Below are 11,166 nucleotides of genomic sequence, written 5' to 3'. Positions count from 1 at the left end.
AATCTCCTTTGAACAAGCTCCAAGGCCAGTACATCTTTCCTGAAATATGGGGCCCAAAACTGCACAATACTCCAAATGTAGTCTGACCAGAGCATTGTGGAGCTTCAGAAGTACATCCCTGTTTTTATATTCAAGTCCTCTCAAAATAAATGCCATCTACTGACTCAACCTGCAAGTTTACCTTGAGAGAATCCTGGACTAGAACTCCCAAGTCTATTTGCACTTCAGACTTCTGAATTTTCTCCCCATTTAGAAAACAGTCCCATGTCTCTACTCTTTCTAACAAAGTGCATGACCTCACACTTTCTCACAGTGTACTTCTTTGCCCACTCTCTTAACCTGTCCAAATCCTTCTGCTGCTACCCACCTCCTCAATACTACCTGTGCTTGTACCTATCTTTATATCATCTGCAAAATTAGCCAGAATGCCTTCAGTTTCTAGGTCGTTAATTATAAGGTGAGAAGTTAAGTCCCAAGACTGAGCCTTGCGGAATACCATTTGTCACCGGCTGCCATCCTGAGAAGGACCCTTTTATCCCCACTTTCTGCATTCTGCCAGATAGCTAAGCTTCTATCCATGGGAGCACCTTGCCTCTAACATCATGGGCCCTCATCTTACTCAGTACACCTTGTCAAAGGCCTTCATGAAATCCAGGTATATAACATCCATTGGCTCTCCTTAGTCCAGCCTGCTTGTTACTTCCTCAAAGAATTCTAGCAGATTTGTCAGGCATGACCTCCTCTTGATGAAACCATGCTGACTTTGCCCTACTTTACCACACACTTCCAAGTACTCAGAAATCTCATTCTTCACAGTGGATTCCAGGATATTACCCACAATTGATGTTGTGCTAATCGGTCTGTAATTTTCCACTTTTGCCTTACTCTCTTTTTAAACAGTAATTTTCCAGTCCTCTGGGACCTTCCCTGATTCTAGTGATTCCTGAAAGATCATCATTAAGACTTCCACTATCTCTTCAGCTGTTTCCCTTAGAACTCTGGAGTGGAGCCATCTGGTCCAGGTGTTTGTCCAACTTCAGGCCATTCAGTTTTTCTAGTACCTTCTCCTTGGCGATGGCCACCACAGTGAGCTCTGACCCCTCACTGTCTTGAAGTTTTGGGATATTACTCTCGTCTTCCACCATGAAGACTGATGCAAAGTAATTATTCAGTTCCTCAGCCATTTCCTTGTTCCCCACTACTATCTCTCTATTGTACTTTTCCAGTAATCCAATGTCCACTTTTGTCTCTCTTTTTCCCTTTATATTTTAAAGAAACTCTTACAGTATTCCTTTATATTACTGGCTATCTTAGCCTCATATTTAATCTTCTCCCTCCTTATTTCTTTTTTTGTTGCCCTCTGTTGGTCTTTGTAAGCTTCCCTATCCTCTGCTTTCCCACTGCCCTTTGCCACATTATATGCTTTTTCTTTTATGCTATCCCTGACTTCCCTAGTCAGTTATGTTGCCTCATCCTCCTTGTACCATGCTTCTTTTTCCTCAGGCTGAATCTCTGCTGTATCTCCTGAATTACTCCCAGAAATTCCTGCCATTACTGTTCCACTGTCTTTCCTGCTAGGCTCTTCTTCCAGTCAATTCTACCCAGCTCCTCCCTCATGCTTCTGCAGTTGCCTTTATTCGGCTGTAATACCGTGACCTCTGATTCGATCTTCTCCCTCTCAAATTGCAGAGTAAATTCACTGCCTTCTAAGGGTTTCTTCACCTTAAGTTCCCTTATCAAGTCTGCCTCATTGCATAACACTAAATCCAATATTGCCTGTTCCTTAGTGGGCTCCACCACAACCTGCTCCAAAAAAGTCATCTCGTAGACATTCCACAAATTCTTTTTCTTGCAATCCACTACCAACCTGATTTTCCCAGTCCACCTGCATATTGAAATCCCTCATGATCACTTTAACTTTGCCTTTTCTACACATATTTTCTATCTCCTAGTGTACCTTGCGCCTAGCTCCTGACTACTGTATGGAGAGGCCTGTACGTAACTCCAATTATGGGTTTTTCACCTTTGCAGTTCCTCGATTCCACCCACACAGATTCTACACCATCTGACCCTATTTCTTCATTAACTGACTTTATGGAATACAATAGTGTAGCAGAGAATGGTTGCCTGAAGATGAAATTTGGAAACTAGAAGTAAAAAACCATCAGAAGGAAGACTGCAATTCCAATAACTATTGTAAGAAATAGAAGAAAGAAGTTGTAAATTTCAGAGTGTAACTATCTTCCAACGTTTTTAAGAGCCTGAATACTATAAAACTAGAATTTTTTAAGTGGCTATGTAGGTAAAGAGCATGTCCTCACTAGGAGGAAACACGATATATCCTTTGTTATTATTTCTTCCTACAAGACATAAAATCAGAAAGAAAATCTTTTGTGAGCTGGATGACCATGAATTACATTCCGAAAATGTGGATCTTCCGTTAAAGTTCTAGTATGAAACTCTCAAAAATGATAACCTAATAAATGCCTACGGCCACAATCAGACTTTGAAAACTGATTTATTCAATGTAGAAATACACAAGAACACAAGAATTAGGAGCAGGAGTACATTATTCAGTAAGAACATGGCTGATCTGATTGTGGCCTCAGCTCCACTTTCCTAGATGGTCTCCAAGCCATTTATGGCATAATTAAAAACCTATCTAATTTAACTTTGAATATGTTCAATTCCTTGCCTCCACTGCTAAGGAAGAGAACAAACATTTGCTCAGAGAAGAAAATCATCTTTATTTTAAACTTTAATGGGAGACCCCAATTTTAAAATATGTCTGTTAGTCTCCCACAAGGGGAACTATCCTTCCTGTTAGAGTTCCCTCAAGATTCTTATGCATTTCACTTCTTATTCAAAACCTCAATTATTAAAAACCCAACCTGATCAGCCTTACATCATAAAATAATTCCATCAACCCAGGAAATGGTTCCGCGAATCTTCTCTAAACTGCTTCTAATGTAATTATACGCCTTCTTAAAGAGATATTTATGCCACAACAGCAACACAATAGAAAAAGTAACTCCAAAGCAAAAAATTATTAAAGACATTATACAGGATCACTTATAAAAATTTCAAGGCAATCAAAGTAGTTTTGTGAAAAGAAAGTCATGTTTAACCAATTTATTGGAGTCCTTTGAAGAAATGTGAGGTGTTGCATTTTGGAAAGACAAATCAAAGCAGGACTTATACACTTGATGGTAAGAACCTGGGGAGTGTTGCTGAACAAAGAGACCTTAGACTGCAATTTGTAGTTCCTTGGTAGTGAGTCGCAGGTCGATAGGACAGTGAAGAAGACATTTGGTATGCTTGCCTTGATTAGTCAGTGCATTGCGTATAGGAATAGGGAGATCATGTTGCGGCTGCTTAGGACATTGGTTAGGCCAGTTTTGGAATATTGCATGCAATTCTGATCTCTCTGCTATAGGAAGGATAGAGTACAGCACAGAAACAGACCCTTCAGTCCAACTCGTCCATCCCAACCAGATATCCTAAATTAATCCAGTCCCATCTATCAGCACTAGGTCCAAATCCCTCTAAACCTTTGCTATTCATTTACCCATCTAGATGCCTTTTAAATGTTGTAATTGTACCAGCCTCCACTGCTTCCTCTGGCAGCTCATTCCACTCACACACCACTCTCTTGCTGAAAATGTTACCCCTTTGGTCCCTTTTAAATCTCTTCCCTCTTATCTTAAACCTACGTCCTCTAGTTCTGAACTCCCCGCACATCAGGGAAAAGACCTTGTCTGTTTACCCTCTCCATGCCCTTTATGATTTTATAAAGCTCCATAAGGTCACCCCTCAGCCTCCGACACTCCAGGGAAAACAGCCCCAGGCTATTCAGCCTCTACCTATAGCTCAAATCCTCCAAGTGAGACCAAGTACACATAATATTCCAAAAGTGGCCTAACCAATGTCCTGTACAGCCACAACATCACCTCCCAACTCCTTGACCAATAAAGGAAAGCATACCAAACGCCTTCTTCACTATCCTATCTACCTGCAACTCCACTTTCAAGCATGTTGTGAAACTTTAAAGGGTTCATAAACGATATACAAGGATGTTACCAGGGTTGGAGGGTTTGAGCTATAGGAAGAGGTTGAATAGACTGGAGCTATTTACCCTGGAATGTTGGAGGCTGAGGGGTGACCTTATAGAAGTTTATGAAATCATGAGTGGCATGAATAGGATAAATAGACAAGGTATCTTCCCTAGGGTTGGGGGAGTCCAAAACTAGAGGACATAGGTTTAAGGTAAGAGAAAAAAGATTTAATAGGGACCTAAGGGGCAACTTTTTCACGTAGACTGTTGTGTGTAAGGAATAAGCTACCAGAGGAAGTGGTGAAGGCTGGTACAATTATAACATTTAAAAGGCATCTGGATGGGTATATGAATGGGAAGAATTTAGATGGATATGGGCCAAATACTGTCAAATGGGGCTACATTTATTTAGGATAACTGATCGGTATGAAGGGTCTGTTTCCGTGTTGTACATCTGTATGACTCTATAATTAACATGCTGTGAATGAAGAGGAACCAGAATACATATATTTCTAGTAAACCTTCTGGAAAGTGTCACGTGAAAGGTTATTATGGAAAGTAAAAGTTCACAGTGTCGGGGAGGGGTAACATATCTGCATGGCTAGCTAACAGGATATAGTAATCATAAATGCATCTTTTCCTGGAGCTTCAACATTTTTTCAATTATTATAAATCATTTGAAGAGACTAAAGGTACATTGCTACAATTGCTGATCACACAAAGATAGTTAGGAATGTCAGTTGTGAAGCGGGCATAAAAAACATACAAAGGGACATAGGTTAGGTCAGTGAACAAAGATCTGGTAGAGTGTAATTTGAGAAAAAAACTGAAAGATTGACCATTTTGGCAGGAGAAATAAAACTGTATGTTATCTAAATGTGAGAAACTGCAGAGCTCAGGGATGTGAGGGATTTCAGTGTCTGAGTGTATGAATTGCAAGAGTTGTGGCTATTCTAGCACATTAGTTGCAAACATTTAGCCTGTGGTTACAGCAAATAATTAGGAAAGCGAATAGAATGTTATGGTTTATTATAAGTATTGACTACAAAAGTAGGGAGGTTATGCATCAGTTTTACAGGGCACTAGTGAGACCACACCTGGAGTATTGTGTATAGTACTGAACTCCTCATTTAAGGAAGAACATAAATGCATTTTTATCATTTCAGAGGTCTCTCATAATCCTACGCACCTCTATTGAGAAACCATCCAATGCATCCCTGAATACCTCAATTGAGCAGCACATTCCAAACCCTACCTAATTGCTGTGAATTTTTTTCTCACCTTGCACTCTGTAAACTACTCTTGCCTCCATTTCAAACAGACAGTTCACAGCCTTGTCTTACTGTTTAACACTGAGCTAAATTTCAGACTCCAAATTGCCTCTAACTGTAGCTCAGATCCTCCAACCCTGGCAACATCCTTGTAAATCTTTTCTAAACCCTTTCAAGTTTCACAACATCTTTCCGAAAGGAAGGAGACCAGAATTGCACACAATATTCCAACAGTGGCCTAACCAATGTCCTATTGCCTATGTCAGCCATTTTACTGAGTCCCCTGTATGTGCCTTCAATAACATTGAATGTAATTATTTCAACACTCTGAGGGTCTCACTTCTCCATCAACGGCATGGATACATCACACATACATCATGCCTGACAAGCATCATTGAATTTTTTGACGAGGTGACTAAAGTATTGGTTAGGGGAATGTCTATGGATGTTAGCGAGTTTTGAGAAGATTTGTAGCTCAGGTTGGGGTTTTGGATATAGGTTTGCTCGCTGAGCTGCAAGGTTCATTTCCAGACTTTTCATCACCCTACTTGGTAACATCTTCGGTGAGCCTCAGATGAAGCACTGCTGATAATTCCTGCTTTCTATTATATGTTTGGGTTTCGTTGGGTTGGTGATGTTACCTCGCAGGGGGACGAAATGTCTGGAAATGAAATTTCCAGCTCAGCAAGCAAAACTACATCCAAACTTCTATAGCTGTTGTTTATACTGTCTCCCAGAAGGCATTTTATAAAGCCTCACACAAGAGACTGTTAACTAAGATAGAAGCCCATAGATTTGAAGGTAAATTTGCAGATGACAGGAAGTAGGGATAATGGATAGGCACTCAAAATGGCAGGATAGGATGTGACCAGTGGTATTTTACAAGGATCTGTGTTAGGACCTTAATCATTCACATTATTTATTAACAATTTGCATTATGTTATAGGAAGTCATACATCCAAATTTTATAATGAGATAAAGTTAGGTGACACTGTAGAGCATAAAATTACAAACAGATATAGAGTAGGCGAATGGGCAAAACTATAGCAGATGTAGTTCAATGTAAGCAAGTGTCACGTTATCTATTTTGGACTGAAAAGGGATAGTTCAGGGTGCTTTCTAAATGGTACAAAGTTAAATACAGTGGATGTCCAATTAGACTTGGGGATCAAGGTGCATAAATATTTAAAATACCACAAACAAGTGCAGAACATAATCAAGAAGGCTAATGGGTTACTGGCCTTTATATCTAGAGGACAGGATTATAAGGACATAGAAGTTAAGTCGCAAAATAAAATCCTGGTTAGACTCCATTTGGAGTACTGTGAGCAGATTTGGGCACCATATCTTAGGAAGGATAAACTAACTTTGGAGGGAATAAAATGAATGACAATTTTACCTGGAGTTCACAGGTTAGGTTACGTGGAGGAATTGTACAAATTCAGCCAATTTTCTCTGGAATTTAGAAGATTGAAGGGGTTTGATCAAAGTCATAGAGTCATAGAGATGTATAGCATGGAAACAGACCCTTCGGTCCAACCTGTACATGCGGACCAGATATTCCAACCCAATCTAGTCCCATCTGCCAGCACCCGGACCATATCCCTCCAAACCCTTCCTATTCATATACCCATCCAAATGCCTCTTAAGTGTTGCAATTGTACCAGCCTCCACCACATCCTCTGGCAGCTCATTCCATACACGTACCACCCTCTGCGTGATAAAGTTGCCCCTTAGGTCTCGTTTATATCTTTCCCCTCTCACTCTAAACCTATGCCCTCTAGTTCTGGACTCCCCAACCACAGGGAAAAGACTTTGCCTATTGATTCTATCTATGCCTCTCATAATTTTGTTAACCTCTATAAGGTCACCCCTCCGACGCTCCAGGGAAAACAGCCCCACCCTGCTCAGCCTCTCCCTGTAGCTCAGATCCTCCAACCATGGCAACATCCTTGTAAATCTTTTCTAAACCCTTTCAAGTTTCACAACATCTTTCCGAAAGGAAGGAGACCAGAATTGCACACAATATTCCAACAGTGGCCTAACCAATGTCCTGTACAACCGCTACGTGACCTCGCAACTCCTGTACTCAATACTCTGACCAATAAAGGAAAGCATACCAAACGCCTTCTTCACTACCCTATCTACCTGCGACTCCACTTTCAAGGATCTATGAACCTGCACTCCAAGGTCTCTTTGTTCAGCAACACTCCCTAGGATCTTACCATTAAGTGTATATGTCCTGCTAAGATTTGCTTTCCCAAAATGCAGCACCTCGCGTTTATCTGAATTAAACTCCATCTGCCACTTCTCAGCCCATTGGCCCATCTAGTCCAGATCCTGTTGTAATCTGAGGTAACCCTCTTCGTTGTCCACTACACCTCCAATTTTGGTGTCATCTGCAAACTTACTAACATTCAACATATTAACAGAAAAGGACAGAAAAGGTAGATAAAGATAAACTATGTCCATCAGTTAAGAATTCTAGAACTAGGGTCATAGTCTAAACATTGGGTCAGACTGTTGAGGAGAGATGTTAGGAAGCACTTCTACACATAAAGGATGATAGAGGTTTAGAATTCTCTTGCACAAACTGCATTCGTTACTAGATCAGTTGTTAATTTTAAATCTTTTTAAATTTTAGATAGATTAATTTTTAAGGAAAGGCATTTAAGGAGATGGGCCAAAGATCCAAAGATATGGAATTAGACCACAGATCAGCCATGATCTCTTTGAATAGTGGAATAGGCTTGAGGGGTTGAATGGCCTATTCCTGTTCCAATGAACAGCATGTGCAAATGTTCTCTTGCAAAATAAGTTTGACTCACTCATTACTCATTTCCAAATATGTTAAATTTCAAATCCTTGAGCTCATATTTAACTCGTTTATGACCCTGCCTCATTAGACTTCTGTAACCCAACCATCCACCTTTTGGCTTTTTATGTAATTTCATTTTCTACTGTCCCTCCACTCTTTCTGAAGTTTGCAGATGCTTTACACCTAGTTTAGAATTTCACCTATTTCATTTTTTAAAATAATCTGCTTGAAATAGCAGGTCTTCAGTCAAGCCTTCTCTACCTCACTCTTTGGCCTACACTAACATGCTTGTAGTCATTTTTTTAAGGTGTTATATAAATTAATATATAAATTATATAAAGGTTTTCCATTTAGATCTTACTCTTACTCACTGAAAATCTCAAGAGAGGCAGCATAAGAAAGAAGTTAACCAGAATTCTGAAGTGCTGCTCAGTGACTGTTCTGTGTGATTCAGGGAGAAAAAGATGTCTGAGATCTTATTAATTATGATTTGGAGATGCCGGTGTTGGACAGGGGTGTACAAAGTTAAAAATCACACAGCGCCAGGTTATAGTCTTATTAATTGGATTAGTAGATGCTGTAATATCGCTGCCCTGTACAGTTGTAAGGATTATTTTTGTTGAATGTAATTATTTCATATATCTATTTTATCAAATTTATGTTTAACTGCCAGAGGAAGTGGTGGAGGTTGGTACAATTGCAACATTTAAAAGGCATCTGCATGGGTATATGAATGGGAAGAGTTTAGAGGGATATGGGCCAAGAGTTGGCAAATGGGACTGGATTAGGTTGGGATATCTGTTCGGCGTGGATGAGTTGGACCGAAGGGTCTGTTTCCGTGCTGTACATCTCTATGACTACAAATACAGAAAAAAAGGTGGCTCAGTGGTTAGCACTGCTGCCTCACAATGCCAGGAACCCGGGTTCAATTCAACCCTAGAGGGATCATGTGGACTTTGCACATGTTCCTGGTATCTGTGTGGATTTCCTCCCACAGTCCAAAAATGTGAAGGTTAGGTGGATTGGCCATACTAAATTACCCATAGTGTCCAGAGTTGTGCAGGCGAGGTGGGATGCATCGGAAATGCTGGGTTATGAGGACAAGATGCTCTTTGGACGGTCAGTGTGGCCTCGGTGGGCCGAATGGCCTGTTTCCACACTGTAGGGATTCTAAGAAGAAATCATAAAGCCCACTTTGTTTCAAATACAAACCCAACTGTCAGGTGTGACATCTGCCTTCATTCACGTTTGTCTAACAGTATCGAAATTAGGACTGTCTTTTTGTCAACTTTCCCTGAAACCGATCCCAGTCCAAACTAATATTTTCAATTTGTCGCTGATAAATAGAGGGTACATTTTAAAACGCCGAACGACAAATTATTTAGCGGCAGTCGCTGATTTCCGCTCTGGTTACCATTGGCAACGAGAGGCGTAAACTTCAGCCGGCGTCTGGTTTGCGACATTTTACGGTAACGGTTGCTAAGTGAAGTTGGAGAGGATTGAGCGGAGCGGGAGAGAGGTACTGCTTTTATATGGATAGAATCGATATTGTTGTTTGATCAGTTTATTAAAGCACAAATACCGATTAAATCTTTTGGATTGACATCACAGGAATATGCCAGCGGGTCCAGTAAATTAAAGGTGGCTGTTTACGCTCTGCACCACACCCATCCCCACCTCCTCCACCTCTCCCCTGTAACATTATTCCTTCTATTTCTTTGCTGCTGCATGGGTTTATTTTCATTCCCGTTAAATTCACTTTTGACGTTCGCCTCAGCCACCCCCATGTGATACCGAGTGAAGGCATTTCTCAGGAATTCCTCATTAATTACAGACTGACTTCACGTTCCATCAAAAGGTGAAACACCGAAGTTATCTTGGAAATCTGAAATAAAAGCAGAAATGTTGCACGTAATCAACAGGTCAGACAGCATCGGTCCATGGAGGAAAACGGTTAACGTTTCATGTCCTTGACATCTTATTAGAGGAGAAGGAGGAGGAGAAAGTTATAGGTGTGGCAGTGGCTACCAGTGTTTTTCCTTTAATGTCTTGAGGCGTTTCATAGAGGTATTGCACGAGTTATTTAAGGAACTGTTATGTCACCAAAAACTTGGTCTTTAATTTCTTAAAGGAGGAAAGTGAAACAGAAAAGTGTAAGGTGGGTATTCAGATCAGGGGGCTTAAGTACCTGAAGTCACGACCACCGATTTAAAGTTCGGGTGTGCAAGTGACTAGGATTAGAGGAATACACATATCTAAGGATTGTGGGGCATGAAGGAGATGGAGTTCCACAATTTTGATGCTGGGAAATTGAAGGAAAAGTGATATGTTTCCAAGCCAGGGTGATGTGTGGCTTGGTGGGGACCTTGCATGTAGTAGTATTTTGTGTATTGGCTGCCCTTATGGAGTGGAGTGATTGTGGAGTTAGAAGGTACTGTCTTGAGGACCCTTGGTGAATTTCTTTAGTGCATCTTGTAGGAAGTACACACATTTACCACCGAGCATCAGTGCTGAAGGGAGTGAATGTTTGTGGATGTGGTGTCAATCAAGGAGGCTGCTTTGTTCTAGAGGTTGTCAAGTTTCTAAGGAATATCCGTCACATTCCTGACTTGTACTATCTAGATGATCACAGGCTTTGAGATGTCAAGGACCTAGCACCTGACCTGCTTTCGTCGCCACAGTATTTATATGGCCATTTGAGTTCAGTTTCTGATGAATGATAAATCTCACGATATTGATAATGGGAGATTCCAATGGTAATGCTATTGATTATCAGGGTTAATGATTAGATTATCTTTTTGTGGAAATGGTCATTGCCTGGCACTTGCATGGCATGAATGTTGTAGATTATGGAAACAGACCCTTAGGTCCAATTCATCCATGCTGACCAGATATCCTAACCTAATCTAGTACTATTTGCCCATACCCCTCTAAACCCTTCCTATTGATAGATCCATCCAGATGCCTTTTAAATGCTGCAATTGTGCCAGCCTCCACCACTTCCTCTGGCAGCTCATTCCATA

The 11,166-nt window shown here is 40.7% G+C and overlaps 1 protein-coding gene across 4 annotated transcripts in view; it reads left to right on the top strand.

Moving 5' to 3' along the window:
* Positions 1-11,166, top strand: part of rnf41l (ring finger protein 41, like) — a 51,261-nt gene that overhangs the window by 7,724 nt on the left and 32,371 nt on the right. The window contains exon 1 of one of the 4 annotated variants that reach the window (XM_043688063.1): positions 9,517-9,662. The exons of 1 other annotated variant lie outside the window; for it this stretch is intronic. The gene's annotated coding sequence lies outside the window, so the exon portion shown is untranslated. Of the gene's footprint in view, positions 1-9,516; positions 9,663-9,682; positions 10,002-10,204; positions 10,302-11,166 lie in introns of those variants that run through there. 2 more of the 4 variants (XM_043688064.1, XM_043688066.1) reach the window with 2 other exon arrangements.

The sequence above is a fragment of the Chiloscyllium plagiosum genome, chromosome 4 (genome assembly GCF_004010195.1).
Source record: "Chiloscyllium plagiosum isolate BGI_BamShark_2017 chromosome 4, ASM401019v2, whole genome shotgun sequence".
Classification (NCBI taxonomy): Eukaryota; Metazoa; Chordata; class Chondrichthyes; order Orectolobiformes; family Hemiscylliidae; genus Chiloscyllium; species Chiloscyllium plagiosum.
This window is presented reverse-complemented; position numbering and strand designations above follow the sequence as displayed.